This window comes from Hyperolius riggenbachi, chromosome 12 (assembly GCF_040937935.1).
Source record: "Hyperolius riggenbachi isolate aHypRig1 chromosome 12, aHypRig1.pri, whole genome shotgun sequence".
NCBI classification, from domain to species: Eukaryota; Metazoa; Chordata; class Amphibia; order Anura; family Hyperoliidae; genus Hyperolius; species Hyperolius riggenbachi.
Window position 1 is genome coordinate 79,989,694 of NC_090657.1, and position 18,335 is coordinate 80,008,028.

The following is an 18,335-nucleotide window of genomic DNA, read 5'->3' on the forward strand; positions in this document are numbered from 1 at the left end:
TAGCATTTGAGAAGACTAATCCATTGATTCTGCTGTGGCATAGAGTGCTTTACCTGCACTTTCCTAGGTGCTGTCATCAGAGGCATAGAACCAAAGCCAGTACTGTCAAGTGTTTTCTCTTTCCGCGGTAATGAGAATAGGTGCATACATGCAGCATGTCCCCAGTTGATTACTTGTTGATGGCACAATAATGAACCACTCAACATTCCACTCATACAAACCTCATTTTAAAAGCACACAAAAGGTTGATATCGGCAAGGTAGTGTGGCCGAGCGGTCTAAGGCGCTGGATTTAGGCTCCAGTCTCTTTGGAGGCGTGGGTTCAAATCCCACCACTGCCAGTCTGCAACTTCTATCTTGCCTCACAGGCCTCTTGTGGATCTCCTACGTCCCTTTATCAACAAGAAAGCTCAAATACTTCTCTTTTCCTCCATCAGCTTGCACAACAACATGAATGAGGCGTACCCAGCACCACACTTTCTTTCACCGCTACAAAGGAATACAGTTTAGAAAAAAAAAGTGCTTAAAATGGCTTAAGACCTTTACATGCACTTTTCCACTGGATTCTGACAATGTGCCACAGCTCATAACTCCTGGCTGTGGAGGACCTTTTGACAGCAACAGTGGCAACAGATAGGACTTTCTACAAAGTAAACAGGGCAAAGATCTCATTTAGATTACTGAGGTGAGATCTGCCCCTATTACCCAATAGTAGGCAAATGTTTCCTCTCAATTGTAGGTGAATGGCATTTTAGGTATACGTGCAATAGCATCTATTCCAGTGCTACGGGCTACATTGTACATTGTACGTAAGTGGACAATTGTGATTTTTTTAGACAGGTGACGTTACTTTTGCATAAAAGCTGATACATTAACTACGTGGGCAGTTAGGGGTTTGAGAGGATGTCTTTTATTGTACGCCAGGCCAAAGCAGGTTTTCTCAACCAGGGTTCCCTGGAAGCCCAAGCTTCCTTCAGGACTTTTCAGGGGTTCCCTGGCATTTTCCCCACTTGCCCCAGTAAGGTCGGTTTCCTTGAGATGCAAAAATTATTTTAAGGCTTCCTCCAGGGTCTCATGATGGGAATACACCATGAGATTTTTTGGCAGATAGTTGGTTCGATAGATAATTTAATGCATATCCGATCTGATTTTCGATCGAAAAATCGATCGGGAAAAGCGATCGGACAGTAGGTGCTGCACTCAGTGGTATCAGAGCAATGGAACAAAAGTCAGTACTGTTATGCGTTCTTCCTTATGGAACAGAGAATGGCTGCCAACATGCAGCATATCCCCAGATGATAACCTGTTGACGGCACAGTAATTAACCGCTTAACCTTTGACTCTTGAAAAACGTGTCTTAAAGCACGCAAGAGTAGACATCCGCAGGGTAGTGTGGCCGAGCGGTCTAAGGCGCTGGATTAAGGCTCCAGTCTCCTCGGAGGCGTGGGTTCAAATCCCACCACTGCCAGCCTTTAACTTCTTGCTTGCTTGACAAGGATGTACTATGTAGGAAAGATAAGGCCTCAGCTCCTCTGGTTTTAACACTTGCTCAAATACTTGTCCAAGCTTATACATCAGGGCCACTTGAGGAGCTTATCTTGGTCAGAAATTAATGGATTAGTCTTCTCAAATGTAGCATTTGAGAAGACTAATCCATTGATTCTGCTGTGGCATAGAGTGCTTTACCTGCACTTTCCTAGGTGCTGTCATCAGAGGCATAGAACCAAAGCCAGTACTGTCAAGTGTTTTCTCTTTCCGCGGTAATGAGAATAGGTGCATACATGCAGCATGTCCCCAGTTGATTACTTGTTGATGGCACAATAATGAACCACTCAACATTCCACTCATACAAACCTCATTTTAAAAGCACACAAAAGATCGATATCGGCAAGGTAGTGTGGCCGAGCGGTCTAAGGCGCTGGATTTAGGCTCCAGTCTCTTTGGAGGCGTGGGTTCAAATCCCACCACTGCCAGTCTGCAACTTCTATCTTGCCTCACAGGCCTCTTGTGGATCTCCTACGTCCCTTCATCAACAAGAAAGCTCAAATACTTCTCTTTTCCTCCATCAGCTTGCACAACAACATGAATGAGGCGTACCCAGCACCACACTTTCTTTCACCGCTACAAAGGAATACAGTTTAGAAAAAAAAAGTGCTTAAAATGGCTTAAGACCTTTACATGCACTTTTCCACTGGATTCTGACAATGTGCCACAGCTCATAACTCCTGGCTGTGGAGGACCTTTTGACAGCAACAGTGGCAACAGATAGGACTTTCTACAAAGTAAACAGGGCAAAGATCTCATTTAGATTACTGAGGTGAGATCTGCCCCTATTACCCAATAGTAGGCAAATGTTTCCTCTCAATTGTAGGTGAATGGCATTTTAGGTATACGTGCAATAGCATCTATTCCAGTGCTACGGGCTACATTGTACATTGTACGTAAGTGGACAATTGTGATTTTTTTAGACAGGTGACATTACTTTTGCATAAAAGCTGATACATTAACTACGTGGGCAGTTAGGGGTTTGAGAGGATGTCTTTTATTGTACGCCAGGCCAAAGCAGGTTTTCTCAACCAGGGTTCCCTGGAAGCCCAAGCTTCCTTCAGGACTTTTCAGGGGTTCCCTGGCATTTTCCCCACTTGCCCCAGTAAGGTCGGTTTCCTTGAGATGCAAAAATTATTTTAAGGCTTCCTCCAGGGTCTCATGATGGGAATACACCATGAGATTTTTTGGCAGATAGTTGGTTCAATAGATAATTTAATGCATATCCGATCTGATTTTCGATCGGATAATCGATCGGGAAAAGCGATCGGACAGTAGGTGCTGCACTCAGTGGTATCAGAGCAATGGAACAAAAGTCAGTACTGTTATGCGTTCTTCCTGATGGAACTGAGAATGGCTGCCAACATGCAGCATATCCCCAGATGATAACCTGTTGACGGCACAGTAATTAACCGCTTAACCTTTGACTCTTGAAAAACGTGTCTTAAAGCACGCAAGAGTAGACATCTGCAGGGTAGTGTGGCCGAGCGGTCTAAGGCGCTGGATTAAGGCTCCAGTCTCCTCGGAGGCGTGGGTTCAAATCCCACCACTGCCAGCCTTTAACTTCTCGCTTGCTTGACAAGGATGTACTATGTAGGAAAGATAAGGCCTCAGCTCCTCTGGTTTTAACACTTGCTCAAATACTTGTCCAAGCTTATACATCAGGGCCACTTGAGGAGCTTATCTTGGTCAGAAATTAATGGATTAGTCTTCTCAAATGTAGCATTTGAGAAGACTAATCCATTGATTCTGCTGTGGCATAGAGTGCTTTACCTGCACTTTCCTAGGTGCTGTCATCAGAGGCATAGAACCAAAGCCAGTACTGTCAAGTGTTTTCTCTTTCCGCGGTAATGAGAATAGGTGCATACATGCAGCATGTCCCCAGTTGATTACTTGTTGATGGCACAATAATGAACCACTCAACATTCCACTCATACAAACCTCATTTTAAAAGCACACAAAAGATCGATATCGGCAAGGTAGTGTGGCCGAGCGGTCTAAGGCGCTGGATTTAGGCTCCAGTCTCTTTGGAGGCGTGGGTTCAAATCCCACCACTGCCAGTCTGCAACTTCTATCTTGCCTCACAGGCCTCTTGTGGATCTCCTACGTCCCTTCATCAACAAGAAAGCTCAAATACTTCTCTTTTCCTCCATCAGCTTGCACAACAACATGAATGAGGCGTACCCAGCACCACACTTTCTTTTACCGCTACAAAGGAATACAGTTTAGAAAAAAAAAGTGCTTAAAATGGCTTAAGACCTTTACATGCACTTTTCCACTGGATTCTGACAATGTGCCACAGCTCATAACTCCTGGCTGTGGAGGACCTTTTGACAGCAACAGTGGCAACAGATAGGACTTTCTACAAAGTAAACAGGGCAAAGATCTCATTTAGATTACTGAGGTGAGATCTGCCCCTATTACCCAATAGTAGGCAAATGTTTCCTCTCAATTGTAGGTGAATGGCATTTTAGGTATACGTGCAATAGCATCTATTCCAGTGCTACGGGCTACATTGTACATTGTACGTAAGTGGACAATTGTGATTTTTTTAGACAGGTGACATTACTTTTGCATAAAAGCTGATACATTAACTACGTGGGCAGTTAGGGGTTTGAGAGGATGTCTTTTATTGTACGCCAGGCCAAAGCAGGTTTTCTCAACCAGGGTTCCCTGGAAGCCCAAGCTTCCTTCAGGACTTTTCAGGGGTTCCCTGGCATTTTCCCCACTTGCCCCAGTAAGGTCGGTTTCCTTGAGATGCAAAAATTATTTTAAGGCTTCCTCCAGGGTCTCATGATGGGAATACACCATGAGATTTTTTGGCAGATAGTTGGTTCGATAGATAATTTAATGCATATCCGATCTGATTTTCGATCGAAAAATCGATCGGGAAAAGCGATCGGACAGTAGGTGCTGCACTCAGTGGTATCAGAGCAATGGAACAAAAGTCAGTACTGTTATGCGTTCTTCCTTATGGAACTGAGAATGGCTGCCAACATGCAGCATATCCCCAGATGATAACCTGTTGACGGCACAGTAATTAACCGCTTAACCTTTGACTCTTGAAAAACGTGTCTTAAAGCACGCAAGAGTAGACATCCGCAGGGTAGTGTGGCCGAGCGGTCTAAGGCGCTGGATTAAGGCTCCAGTCTCCTCGGAGGCGTGGGTTCAAATCCCACCACTGCCAGCCTTTAACTTCTCGCTTGCTTGACAAGGATGTACTATGTAGGAAAGATAAGGCCTCAGCTCCTCTGGTTTTAACACTTGCTCAAATACTTGTCCAAGCTTATACATCAGGGCCACTTGAGGAGCTTATCTTTGTCAGAAATTAATGGATTAGTCTTTTTAAATGTAGCATTTGAGAAGACTAATCCATTGATTCTGCTGTGGCATAGAGTGCTTTACCTGCACTTTCCTAGGTGCTGTCATCAGAGGCATAGAACCAAAGCCAGTACTGTCAAGTGTTTTCTCTTTCCGCGGTAATGAGAATAGGTGCATACATGCAGCATGTCCCCAGTTGATTACTTGTTGATGGCACAATAATGAACCACTCAACATTCCACTCATACAAACCTCATTTTAAAAGCACACAAAAGAACGATATCGGCAAGGTAGTGTGGCTGAGCGGTCTAAGGCGCTGGATTTAGGCTCCAGTCTCTTTGGAGGTGTGGGTTCAAATCCCACCACTGCCAGTCTGCAACTTCTATCTTGCCTCACAGGCCTCTTGTGGATCTCCTACGTCCCTTCATCAACAAGAAAGCTCAAATACTTCTCTTTTCCTCCATCAGCTTGCACAACAACATGAATGAGGCGTACCCAGCACCACACTTTCTTTCACCGCTACAAAGGAATACAGTTTAGAAAAAAAAAGTGCTTAAAATGGCTTAAGACCTTTACATGCACTTTTCCACTGGATTCTGACAATGTGCCACAGCTCATAACTCCTGGCTGTGGAGGACCTTTTGACAGCAACAGTGGCAACAGATAGGACTTTCTACAAAGTAAACAGGGCAAAGATCTCATTTAGATTACTGAGGTGAGATCTGCCCCTATTACCCAATAGTAGGCAAATGTTTCCTCTCAATTGTAGGTGAATGGCATTTTAGGTATACGTGCAATAGCATCTATTCCAGTGCTACGGGCTACATTGTACATTGTACGTAAGTGGACAATTGTGATTTTTTTAGACAGGTGACATTACTTTTGCATAAAAGCTGATACATTAACTACGTGGGCAGTTAGGGGTTAGAGAGGATGTCTTTTATTGTACGCCAGGCCAAAGCAGGTTTTCTCAACCAGGGTTCCCTGGAAGCCCAAGCTTCCTTCAGGACTTTTCAGGGGTTCCCTGGCATTTTCCCCACTTGCCCCAGTAAGGTCGGTTTCCTTGAGATGCAAAAATTATTTGAAGGCTTCCTCCAGGGTCTCATGATGGGAATACACCATGAGATTTTTTGGCAGATAGTTGGTTCGATAGATAATTTAATGCATATCCGATCTGATTTTCGATCGGAAAATCGATCGGGAAAAGCGATCGGACAGTAGGTGCTGCACTCAGTGGTATCAGAGCAATGGAACAAAAGTCAGTACTGTTATGCGTTCTTCCTTATGGAACTGAGAATGGCTGCCAACATGCAGCATATCCCCAGATGATAACCTGTTGACGGCACAGTAATTAACCGCTTAACCTTTGACTCTTGAAAAACGTGTCTTAAAGCACGCAAGAGTAGACATCCGCAGGGTAGTGTGGCCGAGCGGTCTAAGGCGCTGGATTAAGGCTCCAGTCTCCTCGGAGGCGTGGGTTCAAATCCCACCACTGCCAGCCTTTAACTTCTCGCTTGCTTGACAAGGATGTACTATGTAGGAAAGATAAGGCCTCAGCTCCTCTGGTTTTAACACTTGCTCAAATACTTGTCCAAGCTTATACATCAGGGCCACTTGAGGAGCTTATCTTGGTCAGAAATTAATGGATTAGTCTTCTCAAATGTAACATTTGAGAAGACTAATCCATTGATTCTGCTGTGGCATAGAGTGCTTTACCTGCACTTTCCTAGGTGCTGTCATCAGAGGCATAGAACCAAAGCCAGTACTGTCAAGTGTTTTCTCTTTCCACGGTAATGAGAATAGGTGCATACATGCAGCATGTCCCCAGTTGATTACTTGTTGATGGCACAATAATGAACCACTCAACATTCCACTCATACAAACCTCATTTTAAAAGCACACAAAAGATCGATATCGGCAAGGTAGTGTGGCCGAGCGGTCTAAGGCGCTGGATTTAGGCTCCAGTCTCTTTGGAGGCGTGGGTTCAAATCCCACCACTGCCAGTCTACAACTTCTATCTTGCCTCACAGGCCTCTTGTGGATCTCCTACGTCCCTTCATCAACAACAAGAAAGCTCAAATACTTCTCTTTTCCTCCATCAGCTTGCACAACAACATGAATGAGGCGTACCCAGCACCACACTTTCTTTCACCGCTACAAAGGAATACAGTTTAGAAAAAAAAAGTGCTTAAAATGGCTTAAGACCTTTACATGCACTTTTCCACTGGATTCTGACAATGTGCCACAGCTCATAACTCCTGGCTGTGGAGGACCTTTTGACAGCAACAGTGGCAACAGATAGGACTTTCTACAAAGTAAACAGGGCAAAGATCTCATTTAGATTACTGATGTGAGATCTGCCCCTATTACCCAATAGTAGGCAAATGTTTCCTCTCAATTGTAGGTGAACGGCATTTTAGGTATACGTGCAATAGCATCTATTCCAGTGCTACGGGCTACATTGTACATTGTACGTAAGTGGACAATTGTGATTTTTTTAGACAGGTGACATTACTTTTGCATAAAAGCTGATACATTAACTACGTGGGCAGTTAGGGGTTAGAGAGGATGTCTTTTATTGTACGCCAGGCCAAAGCAGGTTTTCTCAACCAGGGTTCCCTGGAAGCCCAAGCTTCCTTCAGGACTTTTCAGGGGTTCCCTGGCATTTTCCCCACTTGCCCCAGTAAGGTCGGTTTCCTTGAGATGCAAAAATTATTTGAAGGCTTCCTCCAGGGTCTCATGATGGGAATACACCATGAGATTTTTTGGCAGATAGTTGGTTCGATAGATAATTTAATGCATATCCGATCTGATTTTCGATCGGAAAATCGATCGGGAAAAGCGATCGGACAGTAGGTGCTGCACTCAGTGGTATCAGAGCAATGGAACAAAAGTCAGTACTGTTATGCGTTCTTCCTTATGGAACTGAGAATGGCTGCCAACATGCAGCATATCCCCAGATGATAACCTGTTGACGGCACAGTAATTAACCGCTTAACCTTTGACTCTTGAAAAACGTGTCTTAAAGCACGCAAGAGTAGACATCCGCAGGGTAGTGTGGCCGAGCGGTCTAAGGCGCTGGATTAAGGCTCCAGTCTCCTCGGAGGCGTGGGTTCAAATCCCACCACTGCCAGCCTTTAACTTCTCGCTTGCTTGACAAGGATGTACTATGTAGGAAAGATAAGGCCTCAGCTCCTCTGGTTTTAACACTAACCACTAAGTATTAACAATACTTGTCCAAGCTTATACATCAGGGCCACTTGAGGAGCTTATCTTGGTCAGAAATTAATGGATTAGTCTTCTCAAATGTAGCATTTGAGAAGACTAATCCATTGATTCTGCTGTGGCATAGAGTGCTTTACCTGCACTTTCCTAGGTGCTGTCATCAGAGGCATAGAACCAAAGCCAGTACTGTCAAGTGTTTTCTCTTTCCGCGGTAATGAGAATAGGTGCATACATGCAGCATGTCCCCAGTTGATTACTTGTTGATGGCACAATAATGAACCACTCAACATTCCACTCATACAAACCTCATTTTAAAAGCACACAAAAGATCGATATCGGCAAGGTAGTGTGGCCGAGCGGTCTAAGGCGCTGGATTTAGGCTCCAGTCTCTTTGGAGGCGTGGGTTCAAATCCCACCACTGCCAGTCTGCAACTTCTATCTTGCCTCACAGGCCTCTTGTGGATCTCCTACGTCCCTTCATCAACAAGAAAGCTCAAATACTTCTCTTTTCCTCCATCAGCTTGCACAACAACATGAATGAGGCGTACCCAGCACCACACTTTCTTTCACCGCTACAAAGGAATACAGTTTAGAAAAAAAAAGTGCTTAAAATGGCTTAAGACCTTTACATGCACTTTTCCACTGGATTCTGACAATGTGCCACAGCTCATAACTCCTGGCTGTGGAGGACCTTTTGACAGCAACAGTGGCAACAGATAGGACTTTCTACAAAGTAAACAGGGCAAAGATCTCATTTAGATTACTGAGGTGAGATCTGCCCCTATTACCCAATAGTAGGCAAATGTTTCCTCTCAATTGTAGGTGAATGGCATTTTAGGTATACGTGCAATAGCATCTATTCCAGTGCTACGGGCTACATTGTACATTGTACGTAAGTGGACAATTGTGATTTTTTTAGACAGGTGACATTACTTTTGCATAAAAGCTGATACATTAACTACGTGGGCAGTTAGGGGTTAGAGAGGATGTCTTTTATTGTACGCCAGGCCAAAGCAGGTTTTCTCAACCAGGGTTCCCTGGAAGCCCAAGCTTCCTTCAGGACTTTTCAGGGGTTCCCTGGCATTTTCCCCACTTGCCCCAGTAAGGTCGGTTTCCTTGAGATGCAAAAATTATTTGAAGGCTTCCTCCAGGGTCTCATGATGGGAATACACCATGAGATTTTTTGGCAGATAGTTGGTTCGATAGATAATTTAATGCATATCCGATCTGATTTTCGATCGGAAAATCGATCGGGAAAAGCGATCGGACAGTAGGTGCTGCACTCAGTGGTATCAGAGCAATGGAACAAAAGTCAGTACTGTTATGCGTTCTTCCTTATGGAACTGAGAATGGCTGCCAACATGCAGCATATCCCCAGATGATAACCTGTTGACGGCACAGTAATTAACCGCTTAACCTTTGACTCTTGAAAAACGTGTCTTAAAGCACGCAAGAGTAGACATCCGCAGGGTAGTGTGGCCGAGCGGTCTAAGGCGCTGGATTAAGGCTCCAGTCTCCTCGGAGGCGTGGGTTCAAATCCCACCACTGCCAGCCTTTAACTTCTCGCTTGCTTGACAAGGATGTACTATGTAGGAAAGATAAGGCCTCAGCTCCTCTGGTTTTAACACTTGCTCAAATACTTGTCCAAGCTTATACATCAGGGCCACTTGAGGAGCTTATCTTGGTCAGAAATTAATGGATTAGTCTTCTCAAATGTAGCATTTGAGAAGACTAATCCATTGATTCTGCTGTGGCATAGAGTGCTTTACCTGCACTTTCCTAGGTGCTGTCATCAGAGGCATAGAACCAAAGCCAGTACTGTCAAGTGTTTTCTCTTTCCGCGGTAATGAGAATAGGTGCATACATGCAGCATGTCCCCAGTTGATTACTTGTTGATGGCACAATAATGAACCACTCAACATTCCACTCATACAAACCTCATTTTAAAAGCACACAAAAGATCAATATCGGCAAGGTAGTGTGGCTGAGCGGTCTAAGGCGCTGGATTTAGGCTCCAGTCTCTTTGGAGGCGTGGGTTCAAATCCCACCACTGCCAGTCTGCAACTTCTATCTTGCCTCACAGGCCTCTTGTGGATCTCCTACGTCCCTTCATCAACAAGAAAGCTCAAATACTTCTCTTTTCCTCCATCAGCTTGCACAACAACATGAATGAGGCGTACCCAGCACCACACTTTCTTTCACCGCTACAAAGGAATACAGTTTAGAAAAAAAAAGTGCTTAAAATGGCTTAAGACCTTTACATGCACTTTTCCACTGGATTCTGACAATGTGCCACAGCTCATAACTCCTGGCTGTGGAGGACCTTTTGACAGCAACAGTGGCAACAGATAGGACTTTCTACAAAGTAAACAGGGCAAAGATCTCATTTAGATTACTGAGGTGAGATCTGCCCCTATTACCCAATAGTAGGCAAATGTTTCCTCTCAATTGTAGTTGAATGGCATTTTAGGTATACGTGCAATAGCATCTATTCCAGTGCTACGGGCTACATTGTACATTGTACGTAAGTGGACAATTGTGATTTTTTTAGACAGGTGACGTTACTTTTGCATAAAAGCTGATACATTAACTACGTGGGCAGTTAGGGGTTTGAGAGGATGTCTTTTATTGTACGCCAGGCCAAAGCAGGTTTTCTCAACCAGGGTTCCCTGGAAGCCCAAGCTTCCTTCAGGACTTTTCAGGGGTTCCCTGGCATTTTCCCCACTTGCCCCTGTAAGGTCGGTTTCCTTGAGATGCAAAAATTATTTTAAGGCTTCCTCCAGGGTCTCATGATGGGAATACACCATGAGATTTTTTGGCAGATAGTTGGTTCGATAGATAATTTAATGCATATCCGATCTGATTTTCGATCGAAAAATCGATCGGGAAAAGCGATCGGACAGTAGGTGCTGCACTCAGTGGTATCAGAGCAATGGAACAAAAGTCAGTACTGTTATGCGTTCTTCCTTATGGAACTGAGAATGGCTGCCAACATTCAGCATATCCCCAGATGATAACCTGTTGACGGCACAGTAATTAACCGCTTAACCTTTGACTCTTGAAAAACGTGTCTTAAAGCACGCAAGAGTAGACATCCGCAGGGTAGTGTGGCCGAGCGGTCTAAGGCGCTGGATTAAGGCTCCAGTCTCCTCGGAGGCGTGGGTTCAAATCCCACCACTGCCAGCCTTTAACTTCTCGCTTGCTTGACAAGGATGTACTATGTAGGAAAGATAAGGCCTCAGCTCCTCTGGTTTTAACACTTGCTCAAATACTTGTCCAAGCTTATACATCAGGGCCACTTGAGGAGCTTATCTTGGTCAGAAATTAATGGATTAGTCTTCTCAAATGTAGCATTTGAGAAGACTAATCCATTGATTCTGCTGTGGCATAGAGTGCTTTACCTGCACTTTCCTAGGTGCTGTCATCAGAGGCATAGAACCAAAGCCAGTACTGTCAAGTGTTTTCTCTTTCCGCGGTAATGAGAATAGGTGCATACATGCAGCATGTCCCCAGTTGATTACTTGTTGATGGCACAATAATGAACCACTCAACATTCCACTCATACAAACCTCATTTTAAAAGCACACAAAAGATCGACATCGGCAAGGTAGTGTGGCCGAGCGGTCTAAGGCGCTGGATTTAGGCTCCAGTCTCTTTGGAGGCGTGGGTTCAAATCCCACCACTGCCAGTCTGCAACTTCTATCTTGCCTCACAGGCCTCTTGTGGATCTCCTACGTCCCTTTATCAACAAGAAAGCTCAAATACTTCTCTTTTCCTCCATCAGCTTGCACAACAACATGAATGAGGCGTACCCAGCACCACACTTTCTTTCACCGCTACAAAGGAATACAGTTTAGAAAAAAAAAGTGCTTAAAATGGCTTAAGACCTTTACATGCACTTTTCCACTGGATTCTGACAATGTGCCACAGCTCATAACTCCTGGCTGTGGAGGACCTTTTGACAGCAACAGTGGCAACAGATAGGACTTTCTACAAAGTAAACAGGGCAAAGATCTCATTTAGATTACTGAGGTGAGATCTGCCCCTATTACCCAATAGTAGGCAAATGTTTCCTCTCAATTGTAGGTGAATGGCATTTTAGGTATACGTGCAATAGCATCTATTCCAGTGCTACGGGCTACATTGTACATTGTACGTAAGTGGACAATTGTGATTTTTTTAGACAGGTGACATTACTTTTGCATAAAAGCTGATACATTAACTACGTGGGCAGTTAGGGGTTTGAGAGGATGTCTTTTATTGTACGCCAGGCCAAAGCAGGTTTTCTCAACCAGGGTTCCCTGGAAGCCCAAGCTTCCTTCAGGACTTTTCAGGGGTTCCCTGGCATTTTCCCCACTTGCCCCAGTAAGGTCGGTTTCCTTGAGATGCAAAAATTATTTTAAGGCTTCCTCCAGGGTCTCATGATGGGAATACACCATGAGATTTTTTGGCAGATAGTTGGTTCGATAGATAATTTAATGCATATCCGATCTGATTTTCGATCGAAAAATCGATCGGGAAAAGCGATCGGACAGTAGGTGCTGCACTCAGTGGTATCAGAGCAATGGAACAAAAGTCAGTACTGTTATGCGTTCTTCCTTATGGAACAGAGAATGGCTGCCAACATGCAGCATATCCCCAGATGATAACCTGTTGACGGCACAGTAATTAACCGCTTAACCTTTGACTCTTGAAAAACGTGTCTTAAAGCACGCAAGAGTAGACATCCGCAGGGTAGTGTGGCCGAGCGGTCTAAGGCGCTGGATTAAGGCTCCAGTCTCCTCGGAGGCGTGGGTTCAAATCCCACCACTGCCAGCCTTTAACTTCTCGCTTGCTTGACAAGGATGTACTATGTAGGAAAGATAAGGCCTCAGCTCCTCTGGTTTTAACACTTGCTCAAATACTTGTCCAAGCTTATACATCAGGGCCACTTGAGGAGCTTATCTTGGTCAGAAATTAATGGATTAGTCTTCTCAAATGTAGCATTTGAGAAGACTAATCCATTGATTCTGCTGTGGCATAGAGTGCTTTACCTGCACTTTCCTAGGTGCTGTCATCAGAGGCATAGAACCAAAGCCAGTACTGTCAAGTGTTTTCTCTTTCCGCGGTAATGAGAATAGGTGCATACATGCAGCATGTCCCCAGTTGATTACTTGTTGATGGCACAATAATGAACCACTCAACATTCCACTCATACAAACCTCATTTTAAAAGCACACAAAAGATCGATATTGGCAAGGTAGTGTGGCCGAGCGGTCTAAGGCGCTGGATTTAGGCTCCAGTCTCTTTGGAGGCGTGGGTTCAAATCCCACCACTGCCAGTCTGCAACTTCTATCTTGCCTCACAGGCCTCTTGTGGATCTCCTACGTCCCTTCATCAACAAGAAAGCTCAAATACTTCTCTTTTCCTCCATCAGCTTGCACAACAACATGAATGAGGCGTACCCAGCACCACACTTTCTTTCACCGCTACAAAGGAATACAGTTTAGAAAAAAAAAGTGCTTAAAATGGCTTAAGACCTTTACATGCACTTTTCCACTGGATTCTGACAATGTGCCACAGCTCATAACTCCTGGCTGTGGAGGACCTTTTGACAGCAACAGTGGCAACAGATAGGACTTTCTACAAAGTAAACAGGGCAAAGATCTCATTTAGATTACTGAGGTGAGATCTGCCCCTATTACCCAATAGTAGGCAAATGTTTCCTCTCAATTGTAGTTGAATGGCATTTTAGGTATACGTGCAATAGCATCTATTCCAGTGCTACGGGCTACATTGTACATTGTACGTAAGTGGACAATTGTGATTTTTTTAGACAGGTGACGTTACTTTTGCATAAAAGCTGATACATTAACTACGTGGGCAGTTAGGGGTTTGAGAGGATGTCTTTTATTGTACGCCAGGCCAAAGCAGGTTTTCTCAACCAGGGTTCCCTGGAAGCCCAAGCTTCCTTCAGGACTTTTCAGGGGTTCCCTGGCATTTTCCCCACTTGCCCCAGTAAGGTCGGTTTCCTTGAGATGCAAAAATTATTTTAAGGCTTCCTCCAGGGTCTCATGATGGGAATACACCATGAGATTTTTTGGCAGATAGTTGGTTCGATAGATAATTTAATGCATATCCGATCTGATTTTCGATCGAAAAATCGATCGGGAAAAGCGATCGGACAGTAGGTGCTGCACTCAGTGGTATCAGAGCAATGGAACAAAAGTCAGTACTGTTATGCGTTCTTCCTTATGGAACTGAGAATGGCTGCCAACATGCAGCATATCCCCAGATGATAACCTGTTGACGGCACAGTAATTAACCGCTTAACCTTTGACTCTTGAAAAACGTGTCTTAAAGCACGCAAGAGTAGACATCCGCAGGGTAGTGTGGCCGAGCGGTCTAAGGCACTGGATTAAGGCTCCAGTCTCCTCGGAGGCGTGGGTTCAAATCCCACCACTGCCAGCCTTTAACTTCTCGCTTGCTTGACAAGGATGTACTATGTAGGAAAGATAAGGCCTCAGCTCCTCTGGTTTTAACACTTGCTCAAATACTTGTCCAAGCTTATACATCAGGGCCACTTGAGGAGCTTATCTTGGTCAGAAATTAATGGATTAGTCTTCTCAAATGTAGCATTTGAGAAGACTAATCCATTGATTCTGCTGTGGCATAGAGTGCTTTACCTGCACTTTCCTAGGTGCTGTCATCAGAGGCATAGAACCAAAGCCAGTACTGTCAAGTGTTTTCTCTTTCCGCGGTAATGAGAATAGGTGCATACATGCAGCATGTCCCCAGTTGATTACTTGTTGATGGCACAATAATGAACCACTCAACATTCCACTCATACAAACCTCATTTTAAAAGCACACAAAAGATCGATATCGGCAAGGTAGTGTGGCCGAGCGGTCTAAGGCGCTGGATTTAGGCTCCAGTCTCTTTGGAGGCGTGGGTTCAAATCCCACCACTGCCAGTCTGCAACTTCTATCTTGCCTCACAGGCCTCTTGTGGATCTCCTACGTCCCTTTATCAACAAGAAAGCTCAAATACTTCTCTTTTCCTCCATCAGCTTGCACAACAACATGAATGAGGCGTACCCAGCACCACACTTTCTTTCACCGCTACAAAGGAATACAGTTTAGAAAAAAAAAGTGCTTAAAATGGCTTAAGACCTTTACATGCACTTTTCCACTGGATTCTGACAATGTGCCACAGCTCATAACTCCTGGCTGTGGAGGACCTTTTGACAGCAACAGTGGCAACAGATAGGACTTTCTACAAAGTAAACAGGGCAAAGATCTCATTTAGATTACTGAGGTGAGATCTGCCCCTATTACCCAATAGTAGGCAAATGTTTCCTCTCAATTGTAGGTGAATGGCATTTTAGGTATACGTGCAATAGCATCTATTCCAGTGCTACGGGCTACATTGTACATTGTACGTAAGTGGACAATTGTGATTTTTTTAGACAGGTGACATTACTTTTGCATAAAAGCTGATACATTAACTACGTGGGCAGTTAGGGGTTTGAGAGGATGTCTTTTATTGTACGCCAGGCCAAAGCAGGTTTTCTCAACCAGGGTTCCCTGGAAGCCCAAGCTTCCTTCAGGACTTTTCAGGGGTTCCCTGGCATTTTCCCCACTTGCCCCAGTAAGGTCGGTTTCCTTGAGATGCAAAAATTATTTTAAGGCTTCCTCCAGGGTCTCATGATGGGAATACACCATGAGATTTTTTGGCAGATAGTTGGTTCGATAGATAATTTAATGCATATCCGATCTGATTTTCGATCGAAAAATCGATCGGGAAAAGCGATCGGACAGTAGGTGCTGCACTCAGTGGTATCAGAGCAATGGAACAAAAGTCAGTACTGTTATGCGTTCTTCCTTATGGAACAGAGAATGGCTGCCAACATGCAGCATATCCCCAGATGATAACCTGTTGACGGCACAGTAATTAACCGCTTAACCTTTGACTCTTGAAAAACGTGTCTTAAAGCACGCAAGAGTAGACATCCGCAGGGTAGTGTGGCCGAGCGGTCTAAGGCGCTGGATTAAGGCTCCAGTCTCCTCGGAGGCGTGGGTTCAAATCCCACCACTGCCAGCCTTTAACTTCTTGCTTGCTTGACAAGGATGTACTATGTAGGAAAGATAAGGCCTCAGCTCCTCTGGTTTTAACACTTGCTCAAATACTTGTCCAAGCTTATACATCAGGGCCACTTGAGGAGCTTATCTTGGTCAGAAATTAATGGATTAGTCTTCTCAAATGTAGCATTTGAGAAGACTAATCCATTGATTCTGCTGTGGCATAGAGTGCTTTACCTGCACTTTCCTAGGTGCTGTCATCAGAGGCATAGAACCAAAGCCAGTACTGTCAAGTGTTTTCTCTTTCCGCGGTAATGAGAATAGGTGCATACATGCAGCATGTCCCCAGTTGATTACTTGTTGATGGCACAATAATGAACCACTCAACATTCCACTCATACAAACCTCATTTTAAAAGCACACAAAAGATCGATATCGGCAAGGTAGTGTGGCCGAGCGGTCTAAGGCGCTGGATTTAGGCTCCAGTCTCTTTGGAGGCGTGGGTTCAAATCCCACCACTGCCAGTCTGCAACTTCTATCTTGCCTCACAGGCCTCTTGTGGATCTCCTACGTCCCTTCATCAACAAGAAAGCTCAAATACTTCTCTTTTCCTCCATCAGCTTGCACAACAACATGAATGAGGCGTACCCAGCACCACACTTTCTTTCACCGCTACAAAGGAATACAGTTTAGAAAAAAAAAGTGCTTAAAATGGCTTAAGACCTTTACATGCACTTTTCCACTGGATTCTGACAATGTGCCACAGCTCATAACTCCTGGCTGTGGAGGACCTTTTGACAGCAACAGTGGCAACAGATAGGACTTTCTACAAAGTAAACAGGGCAAAGATCTCATTTAGATTACTGAGGTGAGATCTGCCCCTATTACCCAATAGTAGGCAAATGTTTCCTCTCAATTGTAGGTGAATGGCATTTTAGGTATACGTGCAATAGCATCTATTCCAGTGCTACGGGCTACATTGTACATTGTACGTAAGTGGACAATTGTGATTTTTTTAGACAGGTGACATTACTTTTGCATAAAAGCTGATACATTAACTACGTGGGCAGTTAGGGGTTTGAGAGGATGTCTTTTATTGTACGCCAGGCCAAAGCAGGTTTTCTCAACCAGGGTTCCCTGGAAGCCCAAGCTTCCTTCAGGACTTTTCAGGGGTTCCCTGGCATTTTCCCCACTTGCCCCAGTAAGGTCGGTTTCCTTGAGATGCAAAAATTATTTGAAGGCTTCCTCCAGGGTCTCATGATGGGAATACACCATGAGATTTTTTGGCAGATAGTTGGTTCGATAGATAATTTAATGCATATCCGATCTGATTTTCGATCGGATAATCGATCGGGAAAAGCGATCGGACAGTAGGTGCTGCACTCAGTGGTATCAGAGCAATGGAACAAAAGTCAGTACTGTTATGCGTTCTTCCTGATGGAACTGAGAATGGCTGCCAACATGCAGCATATCCCCAGATGATAACCTGTTGACGGCACAGTAATTAACCGCTTAACCTTTGACTCTTGAAAAACGTGTCTTAAAGCACGCAAGAGTAGACATCTGCAGGGTAGTGTGGCCGAGCGGTCTAAGGCGCTGGATTAAGGCTCCAGTCTCCTCGGAGGCGTGGGTTCAAATCCCACCACTGCCAGCCTTTAACTTCTCGCTTGCTTGACAAGGATGTACTATGTAGGAAAGATAAGGCCTCAGCTCCTCTGGTTTTAACACTTGCTCAAATACTTGTCCAAGCTTATACATCAGGGCCACTTGAGGAGCTTATCTTGGTCAGAAATTAATGGATTAGTCTTCTCAAATGTAGCATTTGAGAAGACTAATCCATTGATTCTGCTGTGGCATAGAGTGCTTTACCTGCACTTTCCTAGGTGCTGTCATCAGAGGCATAGAACCAAAGCCAGTACTGTCAAGTGTTTTCTCTTTCCGCGGTAATGAGAATAGGTGCATACATGCAGCATGTCCCCAGTTGATTACTTGTTGATGGCACAATAATGAACCACTCAACATTCCACTCATACAAACCTCATTTTAAAAGCACACAAAAGATCGATATCGGCAAGGTAGTGTGGCCGAGCGGTCTAAGGCGCTGGATTTAGGCTCCAGTCTCTTTGGAGGCGTGGGTTCAAATCCCACCACTGCCAGTCTGCAACTTCTATCTTGCCTCACAGGC

At 44.5% G+C, this 18,335-nt stretch overlaps 23 non-coding genes across 23 annotated transcripts; all 23 read left to right on the forward strand.

Annotated features, from left to right (window-relative positions):
* Nucleotides 1-258: 258 nt before the first annotated feature.
* Nucleotides 259-340, forward strand: TRNAL-UAG (transfer RNA leucine (anticodon UAG)). Its single transcript has one exon. It is a non-coding gene; the product is annotated as a tRNA-Leu (tRNA).
* Nucleotides 341-1,385: 1,045 nt separating this feature from the next.
* On the forward strand, nucleotides 1,386-1,467 carry TRNAL-AAG (transfer RNA leucine (anticodon AAG)). Its single transcript has one exon. It is a non-coding gene; the product is annotated as a tRNA-Leu (tRNA).
* A 423-nt stretch (nucleotides 1,468-1,890) lies between these two features.
* TRNAL-UAG (transfer RNA leucine (anticodon UAG)) lies at nucleotides 1,891-1,972 on the forward strand. Its single transcript has one exon. It is a non-coding gene; the product is annotated as a tRNA-Leu (tRNA).
* A 1,045-nt stretch (nucleotides 1,973-3,017) lies between these two features.
* TRNAL-AAG (transfer RNA leucine (anticodon AAG)) lies at nucleotides 3,018-3,099 on the forward strand. The gene has a single exon. It is a non-coding gene; the product is annotated as a tRNA-Leu (tRNA).
* A 423-nt stretch (nucleotides 3,100-3,522) lies between these two features.
* TRNAL-UAG (transfer RNA leucine (anticodon UAG)) lies at nucleotides 3,523-3,604 on the forward strand. Its single transcript has one exon. It is a non-coding gene; the product is annotated as a tRNA-Leu (tRNA).
* Nucleotides 3,605-4,649: 1,045 nt separating this feature from the next.
* TRNAL-AAG (transfer RNA leucine (anticodon AAG)) lies at nucleotides 4,650-4,731 on the forward strand. Its single transcript has one exon. It is a non-coding gene; the product is annotated as a tRNA-Leu (tRNA).
* A 423-nt stretch (nucleotides 4,732-5,154) lies between these two features.
* Nucleotides 5,155-5,236, forward strand: TRNAL-UAG (transfer RNA leucine (anticodon UAG)). The gene has a single exon. It is a non-coding gene; the product is annotated as a tRNA-Leu (tRNA).
* A 1,045-nt stretch (nucleotides 5,237-6,281) lies between these two features.
* On the forward strand, nucleotides 6,282-6,363 carry TRNAL-AAG (transfer RNA leucine (anticodon AAG)). Its single transcript has one exon. It is a non-coding gene; the product is annotated as a tRNA-Leu (tRNA).
* Nucleotides 6,364-6,786: 423 nt separating this feature from the next.
* Nucleotides 6,787-6,868, forward strand: TRNAL-UAG (transfer RNA leucine (anticodon UAG)). The gene has a single exon. It is a non-coding gene; the product is annotated as a tRNA-Leu (tRNA).
* Nucleotides 6,869-7,916: 1,048 nt separating this feature from the next.
* TRNAL-AAG (transfer RNA leucine (anticodon AAG)) lies at nucleotides 7,917-7,998 on the forward strand. Its single transcript has one exon. It is a non-coding gene; the product is annotated as a tRNA-Leu (tRNA).
* A 434-nt stretch (nucleotides 7,999-8,432) lies between these two features.
* Nucleotides 8,433-8,514, forward strand: TRNAL-UAG (transfer RNA leucine (anticodon UAG)). Its single transcript has one exon. It is a non-coding gene; the product is annotated as a tRNA-Leu (tRNA).
* A 1,045-nt stretch (nucleotides 8,515-9,559) lies between these two features.
* Nucleotides 9,560-9,641, forward strand: TRNAL-AAG (transfer RNA leucine (anticodon AAG)). The gene has a single exon. It is a non-coding gene; the product is annotated as a tRNA-Leu (tRNA).
* A 423-nt stretch (nucleotides 9,642-10,064) lies between these two features.
* Nucleotides 10,065-10,146, forward strand: TRNAL-UAG (transfer RNA leucine (anticodon UAG)). Its single transcript has one exon. It is a non-coding gene; the product is annotated as a tRNA-Leu (tRNA).
* Nucleotides 10,147-11,191: 1,045 nt separating this feature from the next.
* On the forward strand, nucleotides 11,192-11,273 carry TRNAL-AAG (transfer RNA leucine (anticodon AAG)). Its single transcript has one exon. It is a non-coding gene; the product is annotated as a tRNA-Leu (tRNA).
* Nucleotides 11,274-11,696: 423 nt separating this feature from the next.
* On the forward strand, nucleotides 11,697-11,778 carry TRNAL-UAG (transfer RNA leucine (anticodon UAG)). The gene has a single exon. It is a non-coding gene; the product is annotated as a tRNA-Leu (tRNA).
* Nucleotides 11,779-12,823: 1,045 nt separating this feature from the next.
* TRNAL-AAG (transfer RNA leucine (anticodon AAG)) lies at nucleotides 12,824-12,905 on the forward strand. Its single transcript has one exon. It is a non-coding gene; the product is annotated as a tRNA-Leu (tRNA).
* Nucleotides 12,906-13,328: 423 nt separating this feature from the next.
* TRNAL-UAG (transfer RNA leucine (anticodon UAG)) lies at nucleotides 13,329-13,410 on the forward strand. The gene has a single exon. It is a non-coding gene; the product is annotated as a tRNA-Leu (tRNA).
* A 1,045-nt stretch (nucleotides 13,411-14,455) lies between these two features.
* Nucleotides 14,456-14,537, forward strand: TRNAL-AAG (transfer RNA leucine (anticodon AAG)). Its single transcript has one exon. It is a non-coding gene; the product is annotated as a tRNA-Leu (tRNA).
* A 423-nt stretch (nucleotides 14,538-14,960) lies between these two features.
* On the forward strand, nucleotides 14,961-15,042 carry TRNAL-UAG (transfer RNA leucine (anticodon UAG)). The gene has a single exon. It is a non-coding gene; the product is annotated as a tRNA-Leu (tRNA).
* A 1,045-nt stretch (nucleotides 15,043-16,087) lies between these two features.
* On the forward strand, nucleotides 16,088-16,169 carry TRNAL-AAG (transfer RNA leucine (anticodon AAG)). Its single transcript has one exon. It is a non-coding gene; the product is annotated as a tRNA-Leu (tRNA).
* A 423-nt stretch (nucleotides 16,170-16,592) lies between these two features.
* On the forward strand, nucleotides 16,593-16,674 carry TRNAL-UAG (transfer RNA leucine (anticodon UAG)). Its single transcript has one exon. It is a non-coding gene; the product is annotated as a tRNA-Leu (tRNA).
* A 1,045-nt stretch (nucleotides 16,675-17,719) lies between these two features.
* On the forward strand, nucleotides 17,720-17,801 carry TRNAL-AAG (transfer RNA leucine (anticodon AAG)). The gene has a single exon. It is a non-coding gene; the product is annotated as a tRNA-Leu (tRNA).
* Nucleotides 17,802-18,224: 423 nt separating this feature from the next.
* Nucleotides 18,225-18,306, forward strand: TRNAL-UAG (transfer RNA leucine (anticodon UAG)). The gene has a single exon. It is a non-coding gene; the product is annotated as a tRNA-Leu (tRNA).
* The last annotated feature ends 29 nt before the right edge of the window (nucleotides 18,307-18,335 follow it).